The following is a 15,621-nucleotide window of genomic DNA, read 5'->3' on the forward strand; positions in this document are numbered from 1 at the left end:
CAACACCTACTAGCTTCAGGATGTTGTCGAATCTAAATCAACAATATACTACCGCCGCTACTTTCTCGGAAACGTAAGTACATGCCGCTTTACTTCTCTCACCCTGCCTAGCCTGGCCTGGCCTGACCTGACCTGGCCTGACCTGGCCTAGCCAGACCTGACCAGACCTGACCTGGCCTAGCCTTACCTAGCCTAGTCTGACCTGGCCTAGTCTGACCTGACCTGGCCTAGCCTTACCCAACACTAATCACCACACGTGACAGCCCAAACGAATCGCAAATAAGTACACGTAACAAGTCATATGCCCGGACACTCTTTCACCTTGGGGACTGAGTGGTAACTATTGTATAGAAGAGCCGGCTCCCTGAGAGTGGTAAGAGGGTGTGATAAGAGGCTAACGTGTGGTCTTGAAGGAAGTCGATAAAGCAGACAATTTTCAAAAGGAAGGGCAGTATAACGAGCAGACAGGAATGGACAGACAGTTGGTTATCCCATAATGTGTAATACGCCCCGCACAGCATGGGTGGAGTTGGGGGGGGGGGGGGGGGTTGTAGCAGGGCACAGTATGGTGATGGTGCGGCTGAAGTACACACCCACTGAATTCCTGCCATCAATATTTGTTTTCATAACCATTAGAACAATGGCATCCCTCCAGCCACCATCCTTCCACTGACCCCCTCCTCTGGTCCTCCACCTCAGACAATAACCCCCCACACCCCCTCTCCCTTCCAGACATCAGCATGTCAAAATCAGTACCATAATGTGTTTAAACTATTTAAACTAAGTCATTGTGTATCTCAAGGTATCTTAATTCATTTGAAAGTGTACATGTGCATTCGTTCATATACTCGCCTAATTGTGCTTGCTGGGGTTGAGCTCTGGCTCTTTAGTTCCACCTCTCAACCATCAGTCAACAGGTGTACAGGTTTCTGAGCCTATTGGGCTTTATCATATCTACACTTGAACCTGTGTATGGAGTCAGCCTCCACCACATCACTTACTAATACATTCCATTAGATATAATCATATATGATTACACATAATCATAATCATTCCATACACATAATCATATATGTGTACGTCAACGTATACATACATGCGTATATATACCTCATATTAAAATACTGATAAACGAATGACCATGAACAAATTAATTTATAATTGTAGCACTATATATAATTTTAATAGACTAATTACGTGTTTATACATTTGAATGGTCCAGACAGGTGGCCAGCCTTGGACATATACACTTCTGGTAGGCACAATGACCTCATGTTAGACCCTTGATAGATTATGTGAGAGAGAGAGAGAGAGAGCTGGGGCAGGGAGGTGCGTGCCCCAGGGAGATAATCCATGCCCATGCCCCGCCTCGAGGTCAGTTCTCGAGTCACACCAAGAATAACAATCGAGCAAGTTGTCCTGACCAGGATGTGGCATATTAGGGAGGGTTGAGGAATAGGAAGCCTGTCTGATAGGGCTCTTGGCAAGCAGCTCTCCCTCAGTCTACCTATCTATATGGAAGAAATGTATCTAGGCCCTCCTCCCCCCTGCCTATTCTCTCTCCCCCACCTTTCTTCCTTCATTTCCTCCCTCCTTCCCTCCCCCTCACTGGTGAGAGAGTAGGAGTGTGAGTGGTTAGAGAACTCGTAGTTCTCACGCTCGTGAAATTGTCTGCGACCCTGGAGGAGTAGAGCGGAGGGGGGGTGAAAGTAGGTGACGATGGAGGAGTAGAGGGGAGCATTATATGCAGTGAACGTAGGTGTCTATGGAAGAGTACATCATAGAGGAGGGTGAAAGGAAGGTGACGATGGAGGAGGAGAAGGGAGGGGGTGTGAAGGTAGGTGATGATGGAGGAGTAGAGGGGAGGAGGGGGGCAAAAGTAGGTGTCTATGGAAGAGTACATCATAGAGGGGGGTGAAGGTAGGTGGCGATGGAGTAGAGCAAAAGGGGTGGGGGTTGAAAGTAATCTTGAGTTTAATTTTTTAGTTATATATAGTGACACCTCGGCTTACGAATGAATATTTATGAACTTTTCGGGTTACGAGCCTAATTTCTTCGAAAAATTTGAATCGGGTTACAAACTTAGCCTCGGGAAAGGAGTTTGTTGATATACGTATGGGCATGTGAGAATGACCATAGAGGAAAAACAAGAGAGCATTCATAAACATCAAAATGGTGCACAGGTTGTTGAACTAGCTAGGCAGTACAACAAATCTATGTCAACAATATGCACTATACTTGCTAAGAAGAAGGACATTATGAGCATTAAAGTGGCAAAGGGCATATCAACAATCCCGAAACAAAGAACACAAACACTTGAGGATGTTAAAAAGTTTTTATTAATTTGGATACACAACAAGGAGTTAGCAGGTGATAGCATTTCAGAGGCCATCATTTGTGAGAAACCAAGGCATTTGAATGAAGACCTTTTAAATAAAACCCCTGGAACGAGGGGGAAAAAGATGAATCAAGTTTGAAAATGTGAAAAGTTTGTGTGACAATAGAGCCTCGTAGAAAACTTTTGCTGTGGTCATTACCTGGTGGAATGCACCCAGGATGGAGTATCAGGGCTATACATCTTTTAAATTATAAAAGTAATAAACATTTCCCATCAACCTTGCAAACCATATTAACCTATTTTCATGTATTTCCCCCATGTGCATTTTAACAAAGTTACTAAATTGCCTTTATCATTCTGTAAAATTTCAATTACAGTATACTGTATATAATTTTGTTAGTATAAATGGACTGAATATTCTGAAATCACAATTAATTTTACAATTTCAGATTCAAAGGTGGTCTGGACACCCAATTTGGTCAGACAGGTGAAGAGAGCATTTAGGATAGTTCGAAGAGATGAAGATGGTTACAATTGTGTTTGAAGAGGCAAACGCCCCCCTTTGCTCCTGACATTATGTTCAGCCTATTGACCCCTGCACACCTAACACAAGGTAGGTTGAAAACTCCTCCTTCATGTCATTGGTTCATTAGCCAGAAACTTAGGGCCCATGCAGGAATATCCCTAAAAAAAAAAAAGTGGCCCCAACAATGCATCCTCCAAGTCTGGAGGATGAGCAGGAGCATTGTCGAGAAGCAGGCCCTTTAGTGTCAAACTTTTCTCTTGCAGATATTTTTTGATGGCAGGGCAAACCACTCTACATCAGTTTTTCTGCAAGTTATATATTTTTTAAAACTCTTGGATTTTCGGAATGATACACGAGCAAGGGTTTAATTTTCAAATTGCCACACAGCACAAGAGTTAGCCTATCAAGACACAAGTTAGCCCAAGTTAGCTTGTGTCAGGGCAGTGACGTCTCCTCTTGGGTAATGTATGTCCTCTTCGGCAATTTTTTCCAGAATAGTCATGTCTCCTCACAATTAAACACTTGTTGTGGAATATATCCATCAATACAGTATCTACAAAATCTTTAAAATCACGAACAAATCTTTCAGCCCCTACTTTGTCTGAGCTGGCACCCTCACCATGCCTCACAACACTATGAATACCACGTCTTTTTTCAAAATTTCTCAAACCATCCCCTACTCACCTTAAACTCTTTCGTATCTGCAAAACTCGTTCTAGGGGTTTTCTTTATAAGATCTTGCATGAAGATTTCATTGTTGACCAAACCACACACTGGAAATTGAATAGACGACGACATTTCGATCCATCCTGGACCATTATAAAGTCGATTGTGATGAGATGAGGGAAGCAAGAGCATTAAGTAGGCAAGAGAGAGAGGTGAGGAGATGGCAAGTATGTACGTATGTACATGAATAAAACATGTACATACTTATACATAACGTGTGTAAATAGTGTAATAAACACAATAACAGTATTTTGGGAGGAGGAATGTTGGCGAGTAATGTGTTGGAGGAGGGAGGGAGGACTGGCAGGGTGTGGCAGCTCACTCATGATTTTGGGCTCACCATACCAACATAGTGGATCGTTATGGTGAATACATACGTAGATGGGTATATACAATGTGTGTATATAGTGTAATAACAGCAAAAGCACTGTTTGATTGTAGAATATGTCGCATATATGAGGCCCATAATTTTGAGCATAGCGATGTTGTATACTTTGAATTATATAAATTCCACAAATTACACACTTTTAAATAATATTACAGCAAAAAAAAGGAAGAAATGAATGAGAAACTTCAAAATAATTGCGCAACATTTTATTCGCAGCAACTGCCGTCGCACGGGGTGGCGGGGCCGACAGACCCCCATCGCTCCAACGCTCAGCGCCCATAATTTGCTCAACTTCCCAGCTCCATCGCAGCTAAAGTAAGTCACATACAATATTTTTTGTTTAGTTTCCCCGTGATCAGACTCTGCATTTTAACAATATAAGAAGAGAAAAAAAATTTTTGGAAAGAATTTATTTCTTGTGCACCAGGGTGTTATTTGGAGACAGAGCAGTTCAGTGGTTAACTACTAAATTTTTTTTCTCCCACACACGCACCCCCCTAGGAAGCAGCCTGTAACAGCTAACTCCCAGATACCTATTTACTGTTAGGTAACAGGGGTCATCCCCTTTTGTACAAAGAATCTGCTAAAGCTTTTAGGGCTAATCTTTGACACTCGTTTGTCTTTGTCGCCCCATATTTTTTACGTCCGAGTTGAATGCTCTAAGGCCCTTAACTAACTTTAGGTCATGTCCCATAATTCTTGGGGAGCTAATCGACACTGCTCCTCTCTTTACATTCCTCTCTCGTTCTGTCTAAACTCGATTATGGCCCTGTTTACTCGTCTGCTTCTCCTTCTACCCTTCACCATCTGGACACACTGCATCATACTGGGTTACGGCTCAGCTCTGGTACCTTTCCTTCGACACGTACCCTAAGCCTGTATGTTGAAACTGGCGTCCTGTTTCTACAGGATCGCCATGATCGCTACTGTCTTCTCCACCTTGCACGGTCCTTACAGCACCCTCACTCTTGCTTATGTCATGCCTTGACCTTTACCCATCCTGTGGTTCCTGTTCCCCTTCACCACCTATCTCTTTCTGTACGGTTGTCTCTCTTACAAAATGCTCTTTCAGTTTGTGTTACCAATATTTCCCCTCGTGTCATTCCGTCTTTGCCCCTATGGAGGGGTCCCCGTTCCTAAATTCTGTAAGCCTTGACCCACATGACTAAAACTTTTACCCCTCCTACAGTTCTAAATCACCTTTTCCTTGAACACTTTTCTTCACACTTCCACTCTATTTCCGTCTTCACCAATGGGTCTTAAGTCTGCAGACGGTGTAGGCTACTCTGTTGTTTTTCCTGACTGCACCTTTGTGTCTCCTGCCTCCGGAGACTAGCATCTTCATGGCAGAACTTTATGCTATTCTCTATGCTCTTCATCAACTCTTTTCTTGCTGTCAATCCTCCTCTGTGTTTGTAGTTGACACTTGCAGTGCCCTCATGGCTCTAGAATCCTTTAATCCAGTCCATCCTTTGGTAGTTGAAATTCAACATTGGCTGTTTCTTATCTCCAGTAGATTTAAGACAGTGGAATTTCGCTGGATTCCCACCCATATTGGTGTGTTCTTAAATGAGCGTGCGGACACTGCCGCTAAGGAAGCTATCCGTACCTGTCCCATCTCCCGTAAAGGTATTCCTTATTATGACTTTTACCCAGTTATTCATTTCCCCATTCTTGCCCGTTGTCAGGGTTTTTGGTCTTCTGTTACTGGTAACAAACTGCGTGCTCTTAAGAGTAGTGTGTTCCCGTGGCCTTCCTCCTACCACCGTAACTGGTGGTGGGAAACGGCTCTGGCGAGGTTGTATATTGGTCATACACGTTTAACTCACGGGCACTTAATGGAGCGCTGCCCTGCTTCTTATTGTCCAAACCGTTGTCTCTACATGTCCTGACTTCAGGACTTACGTGTCTTGCTTCCCGACCATCCCTCACTGTCAATTGTCCCTCGATAAAATTCTTGGTAAATTCAATACCTTTGATATTGTTCGCCGTATGCGTTTTTGTTCTTGTATTGGCGACGTTAGTGATATTTAGCGCACTATGATTATCCCACACATTTGATGGTTTGATAATTACTGTACTGTACAGTACTTTGGTTTGGAATGTATCAAATAAAGTTGTTTCATGTATTCAAATGTGTGAGAAAATCCACTGGGGCTGTGAGATGAAGCGAACCTGTAACAAAGGCATTGCCAGTTGCATACTCTACCACCACTGATGGTAAAAGTCTTACAACTGGATATCTTGTGTGACGGGTTATGGTATCACAGCTATACTGAACCAAGATGGTATGGCTCTCCCTCACATAAATGAAAGAAATGCTGCTATTGGCCTTGCAGTGTGTAAGTTGCAGGTGGAAACAAATGAAAATTATCAAATAATTAAACAATTTACTGAAATAGTAATGAACAAAAATAACACATGACAATACTTGACTATCATGTAATGCAAAGGTGAACAAGTTAGTATGACCTTAAATGCAAAAAATAAACTATAAGCAAGGAATAAAAGTATGAAGATATACTGGTGTTCTGAAGACAGCTACCATACCACCATGGCATCAGTCACACGACGTTGGCTGGAAGCGGACGACGGGTTAGAGACACGAAGGTGATCCTAGAGCACTAAGGGAGAGATTGCTTCTCCAGGGAGGCAGCGCTCTTTATATAGTCCGGCGGTGATGCCTCATCCAGTGTCAACACGAGGTGGACATCTGGTCAACTAGCAAACTGCTCGTTGTGGCTGGCGGTGCCTTTGTGTTGAGCTGTACCACTGTCAGTTGAAGGCGGCTAACTGCTTGTTTGTGGGGACAAACTGCCAGTTAACAGTGGCGCCCGGCTTGCCTCTGAGTCGTACCAGGCCGTGCCAGGCCCTGGGGGGGTATGGAGAGGTGGCAGGACTGATGACTCTTCTGGGCTGGTGTAGATGTATACTTCCAGTGCAGAGGCATTGAAGGTGAAGGGTAAAGGCAGTTCCACTGCTATGCAGGAGATTCACGTGACACTTGTGAAGCCACAGAAAGTCTGGAGGCCCTACTGAAGCCAGTCCAAGTATTAAATAAAACCCCTGAAGTACGCCGGTGAAGGGTAAAGTGAAGGGTGAAGCAAGACCGTATGCCCCAACTTCAGGCACACACAGAAAATCACGTTTTGGTCCCGCCTCTCAACTGTGTATTTGAAGTTGGGGCGTATGGTGTTGAACTGCTTCAGCCTTCACCTGAGTGCTTGTAGGGCTTACGTAAGACGTTGACTCAAGGAGTGGCCTCAAAACTTGCTGTGATTTATGGGGAAATCCGGTTGTAAGACTTTTACAAAGTCAGTAATATACTGTGGTAGAGTATGCAGCTGCCAGTGCCTTGGGCAAGGGTTTACGTTGCCTGACAGCTCCAGTGGATTTTCTGCTTCGGTGTATATCAGGTTGTGATTTTGTGTGTGTACCGTATTGTTATGATCGCCGTCTGATAAGTCCTTTCTGGCCTCAAGAGTCATTGTTACCCACCTAGAAAGATTGCAGATGGCCAAAGCAGTTATTTAAGTTAAGAAGGGACAAGTCTTAAACAGAATTTTGCATAATATTTGACTGTAAAGGGGTAAATTGAGGTAGATTGAAAAACAAAATGGTGAACCGGGCAGGCGGTACTCACAATTAGGCGAGTACACTCGGGAACTTTTAAAGTGCAACCAAACATGCTTTAGGCTCTCACAAGAGGTGAGTGGTGGTGGCTCAGGTGCTCAGCCAATCAGAGCACCTAAGGAGGGAGGGCAGGAATGAGAAGGGGGTGGTATGTGGAAGTTTGGTGACAGTTGTGTGTAGTTTGTTCATCTTCATTGTAAGTTTCATGGCTTGGTGTGCATTTCCCTAGTAAATTTAATTAAGGAAAAATTCAGGTGTTTGATTTTTTAAATCAACTTTTTAAATGTTGAGTTGTTAAAGCCTCAAAGTGCAAGGAGTTGGTTTGGGAGTATGACATCCTCATGCTGTTGCGTGCTCGCGTGAGGTAGCAAAGGTGATGTAAAGTTGTGGGGTGTACATGCTTGGGACGTCCTCTCTCGGGATGGCTGGTGTTAGACCTGTGTGTTTGTCGGTTGTTGAAAATCAGTCATCCTTTGCTGTTGTGGTATTGATTTTACATTGTTCATCTTGTAATTAATACTGTAGTGCGATATCTAGGGCTACCATTTGTAGGTTTAAAATGTCTAATACAAACAGTTGTCCAATGAGTTTTAATAGGAAATATCATCCACCAAGCACCATTGTACAATTATATTAATTGATAGTATATGGATTGTGCAGAACTGCTTAGAATGATCTTTAACACTTGGCTATATTGGTCATGTCAAATACTTGCACGGTGAATGCTCAAAGACCCTTTCTTTATTCAGTGTTGTCACATACCTCATGGGGGTATGGATAGGCAAACACTCATTCGGTTAAACTTGCCTTGTAGTACTTTCAGAGTTCAGTAATTTGGAATCTGGTTAGCACTTTCCAATTAAATTGACCTTTAAAGTGAATTCCTATTTAGGTTTAAAACATTATACCGAATGAGAAACTCGGATTATATACCCGAACACCAGAAATGTTGTTATTCAATTTGGTTGCCTAAAGCACATTCAAGGACTACACATTACATGGCATTCCAGGATTCCTCTATACCTTGCCTTATGCTGTAAACATTGCCACAACCCTGTGTTTTATTGATTTAAATGGCCACAGGGAGGCATACAACACTGCAGATTATGATGTCATTAGTTATCCACTGTGCTGACAAGTGGGCTGACTGATGTTCGTTGACACCTGTATCGTGCTTCAATTTAATCGCCAGGAGATCACCCTCTCACTAGACTCGTCTGTAGGAAGTATAGTATCTCAAATTACCTTGGATCATAAATAGCATAAGACTTGGGGGTAGGAGAGGGTTGCAGTGTTTTTCATGGCTCTCAGTTGTTCCTGGTATTAGGCAATTTAGTTCTGGAATCATTTTTGTTGGCCAATGTTAAACTTTTTCGAAAGTAGATGTTTTTCTGAAAGGGAAGGGGGGGGGGAACCTCTATGCTTGGATACAGTTATCTAAGTGAATACTTAGACTTAGAATAACTACCTTCTTTTCCTTAGTCAAAAAGGTTGCTTGTTTATTTCTAGGGACTTGTATTTTCTTTTATTTTTAACTGCAGCAACTTTCAGTGAATGATAGATTCTTACTGAAAGGACCTTTACTTCATTGTTGTTGTTTTATGGCCATCTCATTGTGTACAGGGATTCCGCGAAGCTTTTGGGGTTAGTCATTGACACTCGTTTGTCTGGGTCAGCCCATATCTCTTGCCTCCGAGTTGAATGCTCTAAGGCCCTTAACCTCCTTAAGGTTTTGTCCCATACTTCTTGGGGAGCGGATAGGCGCACGCTCCTCTATTTGCACTCCTCTCTCGTCCTGTCTAAACTTCTGCTTCTCCTTCTACTCTTCGCCGTCTTGATGCTTTGCACCATACTGGGTTGCGTCTCGGCTCTGGTGCCTTTCGTTCAACTCCCGCCCTTAGTTTGTATGTTGACACTGGCTTTCTCTCTCTTCAGGACTGCCGTGATCGCTACTGTCTTCGCTATCTTGCGCGGTCCTTCCAACATCCTTCCTCTCGCCTCTGTCGTGCATTGACTTTTCCTCCTCCTGTGGTTCCTGTTCCTCTTCATTGTCTCCCACTTTCTGTGCAGTTATCTCGCTTACAGGATTCTCTTTCTGTTCATATTTCTAATGTTTCTCCTCATATTGTTCCTTCATTACCTCCGTGGAGAGTCCCCCTTCCCAAGTTTTGTACGTCCTTGACTTGTATTACTAAAGCCTTTACCCCTCCTACAATTCTGAAAAGCCTCTTCCTTGAGCACTTTTCTTCGCACTCCCACTCTATTTCCATCTTCCCTGATGGGTCTAAGTCTGCGGATGGTGTGGGCTACTCTGTTGTTTTTCCTGACCGTACTTACATGTGTCGCCTCCCTTCGGAGGCTAGCGTCTTTACGGCAGAACTTTATGCTATTCTCTATGCTCTTTGTCTCTTGCTTTCTCATTCTCATTCCTCTTTTGTGGTTGTAGTTGATTCTCGTAGTGCCCTCATGGCTCTAGGGTCCTTTAATCCTGTCCATCCGGTGGTCATTGAGATTCAACATTGGCTGTTTACTGATTTAAATTTAGAAATAAGAGAGTTTTGCTGGGTTCCCAGCCATATTGGTGTTTCAATGAGCGTGCGGATGCTGCCGCTAAGGAAGCTATCCGTTCTTGTCCCATCTCCCGTAAAGGTATTCCTTATTCCGACTTTTATCCTGTTATTCATTCTTCCCCGTTGGCAGGGTTGTTGGCCCTCTGTGGTTGGTAACAAGCTGCGTACTCTCAAACTTAGTGTGTCCCCGTGGCCTTCCTCCTACCACCGTAACCGGCGGTGGGACACTGCTTTGGCACGGCTGTGGGTTGGTCATACCCGCTTAACTCACGGTCACTTAGAGCGCCGCCCTGCTCCTTATTGTCCGAATTGCGTTGTCCCTCTTACAGTTGTGCATATCCTTGTTGAATGTCCTGACTTCCAGGACGAGCGTGTGTCTTGCTTTCCGACCGTCCCTCGCCCCTCGATAGAATTCTAGGTGAATCGGATACTTTTGATATCGTTCGCCTTGTGCGTTTTTGTTCTCGTATTGGCATTCTTGGCGATATTTAGCGCCCTCTGATTATTTCGCACTTTGATGGTGCTGCATGGCCTTCCCGGTTTGGTGTCTTCTTTTGGTAATTACCTTACCTTCATTGTTGTTTCATTTTAATGTGGTAGTTGTGATATGGATTGTTCTGGCTCACGTGCAAGGTCTTGGATTTTTTTTTTGTTTTATATTAAGAAATTGCCAGTCTTGTTACTATTTGTAGAGTTAGAGATCTGCATTAAGGCCTCAATATTATATTCTTTATAACGTAATCAGCTATTTTTGTGGTTGGTAATATTTAGATTAATGTCAGTGATGTATATGACAAGGGTTAAGACCCCTTGTGGTATGACAGCATTTTTCCCCAGTCATTTCTTTAACAAATGAAAGGGTCCTCATAACCATTCTTTTGTCCTTTCTACCATGTACCTGTTTGTTGCTTCTTGGTCTTTCATTTGGTACTTTGGCTATTAAAACAATGGCCTTTGGTAATGTTGCAATTACCATTTCTAAAAAAAAAATGAGCAGGTTCATTAGGCAGGGTTTGTTTTTAGCAAACAGTTTTACAAAAAAATTCCATTCCTTCAGGACCTTGCAGATGTTAGGTCAAACTAATTGACAGTAATCTGTTTTGCACTTTCAAACAATGATGGTTTTAATCTAGGTAAAATATTTCAGAATATCTGAAGAGTTTGGCAGACAAATCATTTAAGAGCTTTGATTAAATTTAAGTTACCAAAGACTTTGTGAAAACCATGTTGTATAGATGCTTCAGTGTCACTTTTCAAATGTTTTGTAAATTTAACAATGATCTTTAGTTAATTTAATCATAATTTGTACAAAGCTTAGGTGTTGCATAGCTTTAAATTTACTTTCAAATATGAAAACTAAAATATTCGCTAAAAATTTTTCCACTTTAATATTTCAGACTAATTTGCAATATTTGTTAGTTTATGTAAATTGAATAGGTAGTCCACTTTTACATCTCTTCAATGCATTTTGCATGCACCTATGTAACAAGTTACAAATAGGTGTAAATTTTACCAATTATTTATTTTCAAAGTAAAAAAATTTCAGATGTTTAAACATTGCATCAATAGTAGTAAACAATAATTTCCAGCATAATTTCAGGATAAGGTATAAAGTAGTTTCATTAAAATTGTTTTATTTAATAAGTTTTACATATAGTATTTATAATACATCTAATATTTATTACTGTTTCAGGTTGTGGGACAGATGCTCCTAGATGAACAGAAGATCCAAAAGGCCAAGACAACTCTAGAGACAATCACCTGTAAAAGAAAAATAAACATTAAACAGGGACACTACTTTCATTATCCCCAATGCCTAATAATAAGCCCCAAAAATCCTAACTTCCTATCTTTTAAGATAGGCTCAGCAAGGCCTATCCCTTCCTCTGGTTTTAGTGCAGAGCTTGTTCCCTGAATGGGTGCATTACATCCACCACTTTAGTGCCATCAACACAATTGTACATATGCTTTTCTCAAAGCACTGTACAATGCATGCCAGGCACTAAAGTTTTAGATGCATCCACCCATTCAGCAAACAAGCCCTGTGAGAATTAACAATGTAACCATTGTTAAGGGTCCCTAAACCTATGCCAATCTAGTCCATCTATTAGATGGGTAGTAGAGCAAAGCTCTGAAAAAGCCAAGCCAGGGAAATCTGCAAGACTGCCTGGTCCCCTTTTATGAAATGGGGTAGGATCAGTACAAACTGCATCATCCCCTGTGGGTTGTAACAGTAGGACATGGTTACACACCTATAAATGGACTAGATAAGAGAATTAAGATTAGGTCATTGATATAGCTAAAACATCAAATTCAAACTCACCCACTTTCATAGAGTAAAGGAGACTCACTCCAAGCCAGTCCATGCATCATAATCACTTTCACCTGAAAAATATAACAAATTAATTTCAGATTTAAAGCCAATCTTGCTTTACTTTTCAAATTAGCATTCAGTAGTTTACAAATTCAGATGGAAAAAATTTCTTTAAGGAATTTACCTTTCCTACATATTCTACTAGCAGTAGTAAAGATCTAATTTAGCAATATAAATATATATGGCATCAATTTGCCAAGTTTCAGTAAATGTCATTTGAGAAACTATCAACTGCACTTCAATGGCAATTTACATTTATCTTTAGCCAATGCTATATTGTTTAAGTTATTACTATTTTTTTACTTTTATGCAAATCTATTCAGATTAACCTTTACTACAACTCACCTGATTCTGTTTAACTCTTCCAACTGACAGAGGGACTTCTGGACTTTCCAAACCACATTCTGGAAAACTATATAAATTTAAAACCAAGCTAAAGTAAACATTGAATATTTTTTTTTACTTTCAAGGGAAAAATACCATCACTTAGAACAAAACTTTTCCTACCATTAACTTTATTTGACTCATGATTACCCTTAACAGTGTTATACATTTATAGATTAAAGCTTATTTAACAAACATTTAATGTTAACTAAACAAGATTTATATTTCATTAAAATTTTATTAATAAAACACCCTCTACTATGTTTATGATCTAATGCCCCACATTACAATTTTCACAATTTCAACATACCATTCTATTCAATACATTCCTGAAAGGACTGAACTTGCAGATATGGTACCCACTAGCCTAAGCCTAGACTTCCATACCCATTCAATTTCCATACCCTAATATTTAATAGGTTTTTAGCAATTAACTTCTACCCTCTAATTCCAATGTACACAACACTACTTACTGTAGATCTGCAAGTATTTTCCTGCAGCTCTGTTGCCAGGACCTTCCACAACCTGTCATGTGAACAGCAAATATTACTAAAAAGTTATTTGCATAGCGATGGCATTTTGTTCGTACCAGTTTAACAGTTGCCGTTTTAAATGGCACACTATCTTGTTGTCCCATCTTTATTAATTACAAAGCTATAGTCATTTCAAGTCAACATGCTATACAAATTTTATTTTCCAACAACTTTAGTCATGAACATTTTTCTGGAACATTGCAAAAACTTTAATTTAACCATGTATAACATTTGAATAAAAGCAATACAAAATTTATATATACAAATTTATTCTTTTGCAACCACTGCTTACTACTAGGGGGACATTTATTCTGTTTAATTATGTACCAAGCTTTTTAGTCTGAAAATTCATAATTAACCCAACTATACTACCAAGACTGATTTTACTAAATTTAGTAATATTTTTACACTAGCAACTATACAAGGCCATATTCTCTCTAGTTATCACCACACTTCTGCAGGTGTAAGGTTCTATCTCCCCCATCTGCAGCACTCATGACCACACTTGGTCTTTATTATAAATTTCTTTATGAACCTGATACAGTACTGTTAATGGATTAATTGTGGGAACAATTTAGCTACAGTTCTGCCAAAGGAATGATTAATACACCATGGAAGCCAATATTAAAATTATAAATATTTATTAAAAGCAGAAGTTTTTATCATATGGGATGTTATTTTAGAGGAATGGGTGGTGTGGTGGTTATGTTATGGTTGAGTAACATGGTACAAGAGGGCAAGTAGTTGCTGAGCAAGTATGCCAATTTCAATTTCTAGCAAACTGGCAGATACAGCAGAAGTGCACACTTTCGGAATGGACTCTAATGGCAGTAAAGTTCCTAATATAGAGTTACTGGCCACCATTCACTAATGACCAGGGGAAGTTAGCTCAGAGCATCTTTGATGTGCTTTGATGGCAACGAAAATGTTGCCCCCCTTCAAAAGTTAAGCTTGTCTACAGCATTTCATTTTTAATTAACTATGTAAGGGGGAGATTCTGAATAGCAAGTGCATATAGGCACTGCCACTGGCTTATGGCAAAAGATTCTGTAGCAATAGAACTATAAGCCACACTTTCTCCCCCCCCCCCCTCTTCCTCCCAACTGTTCAGTGTCAAGAGGGGGGGGGGGTGTCCATTTACTGTACCACTTACATTTTAGTGTGGGCTTCATCCACTATTCTGATGTTAGCTGCAACATTTGTGCCAGCTGCTGGTTTGAAAGGGAGGCATACCATGTGCCAATTCAGGAAGCTTTCCACGTTCCTCACTGCATGTCAGCTCGGGACCTCACTACCATGTTGGGAGGCAGTTGAAGACTAACCAATCAACATCCCAGGCTGGAGAGGAGTGCCAGCTCTGGAAGAATTTACCACCTGCAAAAAATTTAATACTCTTAATAATCTACACCATCTATCTCATCTTTACCTAGCCCCCAAACCTTACATGTGTCAGCATTAAACTGCATCTGGTAGTCATAACCATTACAAAACTATATAGGGCATCGGTATTTTTTGTTTGCCAATTCTGCAACTATTGCAGTCTAAACCATAATCTTGCGAATAACCGAGGTCCAAGGAGAGCTTTTAGGCACTACTTACAACACTTCTCCCAACTTAACCCCATTTATACTAATTTCCTTTGGTATAGCCATGACCTAATCAACTTCAGTCAGCATTCCCAATGATCAGAGCCCCTATCAATTTTGCGCCACTATCAAAATCTCTGCTGAAGAGAAGGTACACAAAATCACAAACCTTATCACTATTTCCTCAACTATGCAACCTAATCCATGAACATTTAGTAATAAAACTATGCGATTCATGTATCTAGTCATGTTTCTCAAAGAGTAGAGAAATGGCACTTTCAATGTTAAATTCTAGTAACTTTCCTCAATAGACCAAGCTAATTGGTCACTAACTTAAGCGTTAAAGTTAACTCACACTTCTCCTTTAAAACTTGCTATATTAGGAACTTTCCACGACCGGCCTTTACCCGACATAATTAAATAGGGTAAAAACGGTATATTAAATGCAGTAAAACTACGGTAAATTCAATATGATAAACTTGCATTCTTTAAGCATGGGCTGCATAGTAAGTGAACTAAACTAAATGTTAAGCACCCTGGCAAACCACTTCGTTCTATTCAAT

General features: G+C 40.9%; 1 protein-coding gene and 1 long non-coding RNA gene across 2 annotated transcripts in view; one reads left to right on the forward strand and one right to left on the reverse strand.

Moving 5' to 3' along the window:
- Positions 1 to 11,973, forward strand: LOC138371412 (uncharacterized). The gene is made up of 4 exons (XR_011230449.1): positions 1 to 73; positions 2,788 to 2,951; positions 4,195 to 4,293; positions 11,875 to 11,973. It is a non-coding gene; the product is annotated as an uncharacterized lncRNA (long non-coding RNA).
- Positions 11,799 to 15,621, reverse strand: part of LOC123768467 (uncharacterized) — a 26,572-nt gene continuing 22,749 nt past the window's right edge. The window contains 5 exon segments of the mRNA XM_045759033.2: positions 11,799 to 11,942; positions 12,505 to 12,566; positions 12,901 to 12,959; positions 13,413 to 13,464; positions 14,626 to 14,846. The gene's annotated coding sequence lies outside the window, so the exon portion shown is untranslated.

The sequence above is a fragment of the Procambarus clarkii genome, chromosome 35, assembly GCF_040958095.1.
Source record: "Procambarus clarkii isolate CNS0578487 chromosome 35, FALCON_Pclarkii_2.0, whole genome shotgun sequence".
In the NCBI taxonomy this organism is placed as follows: Eukaryota; Metazoa; Arthropoda; class Malacostraca; order Decapoda; family Cambaridae; genus Procambarus; species Procambarus clarkii.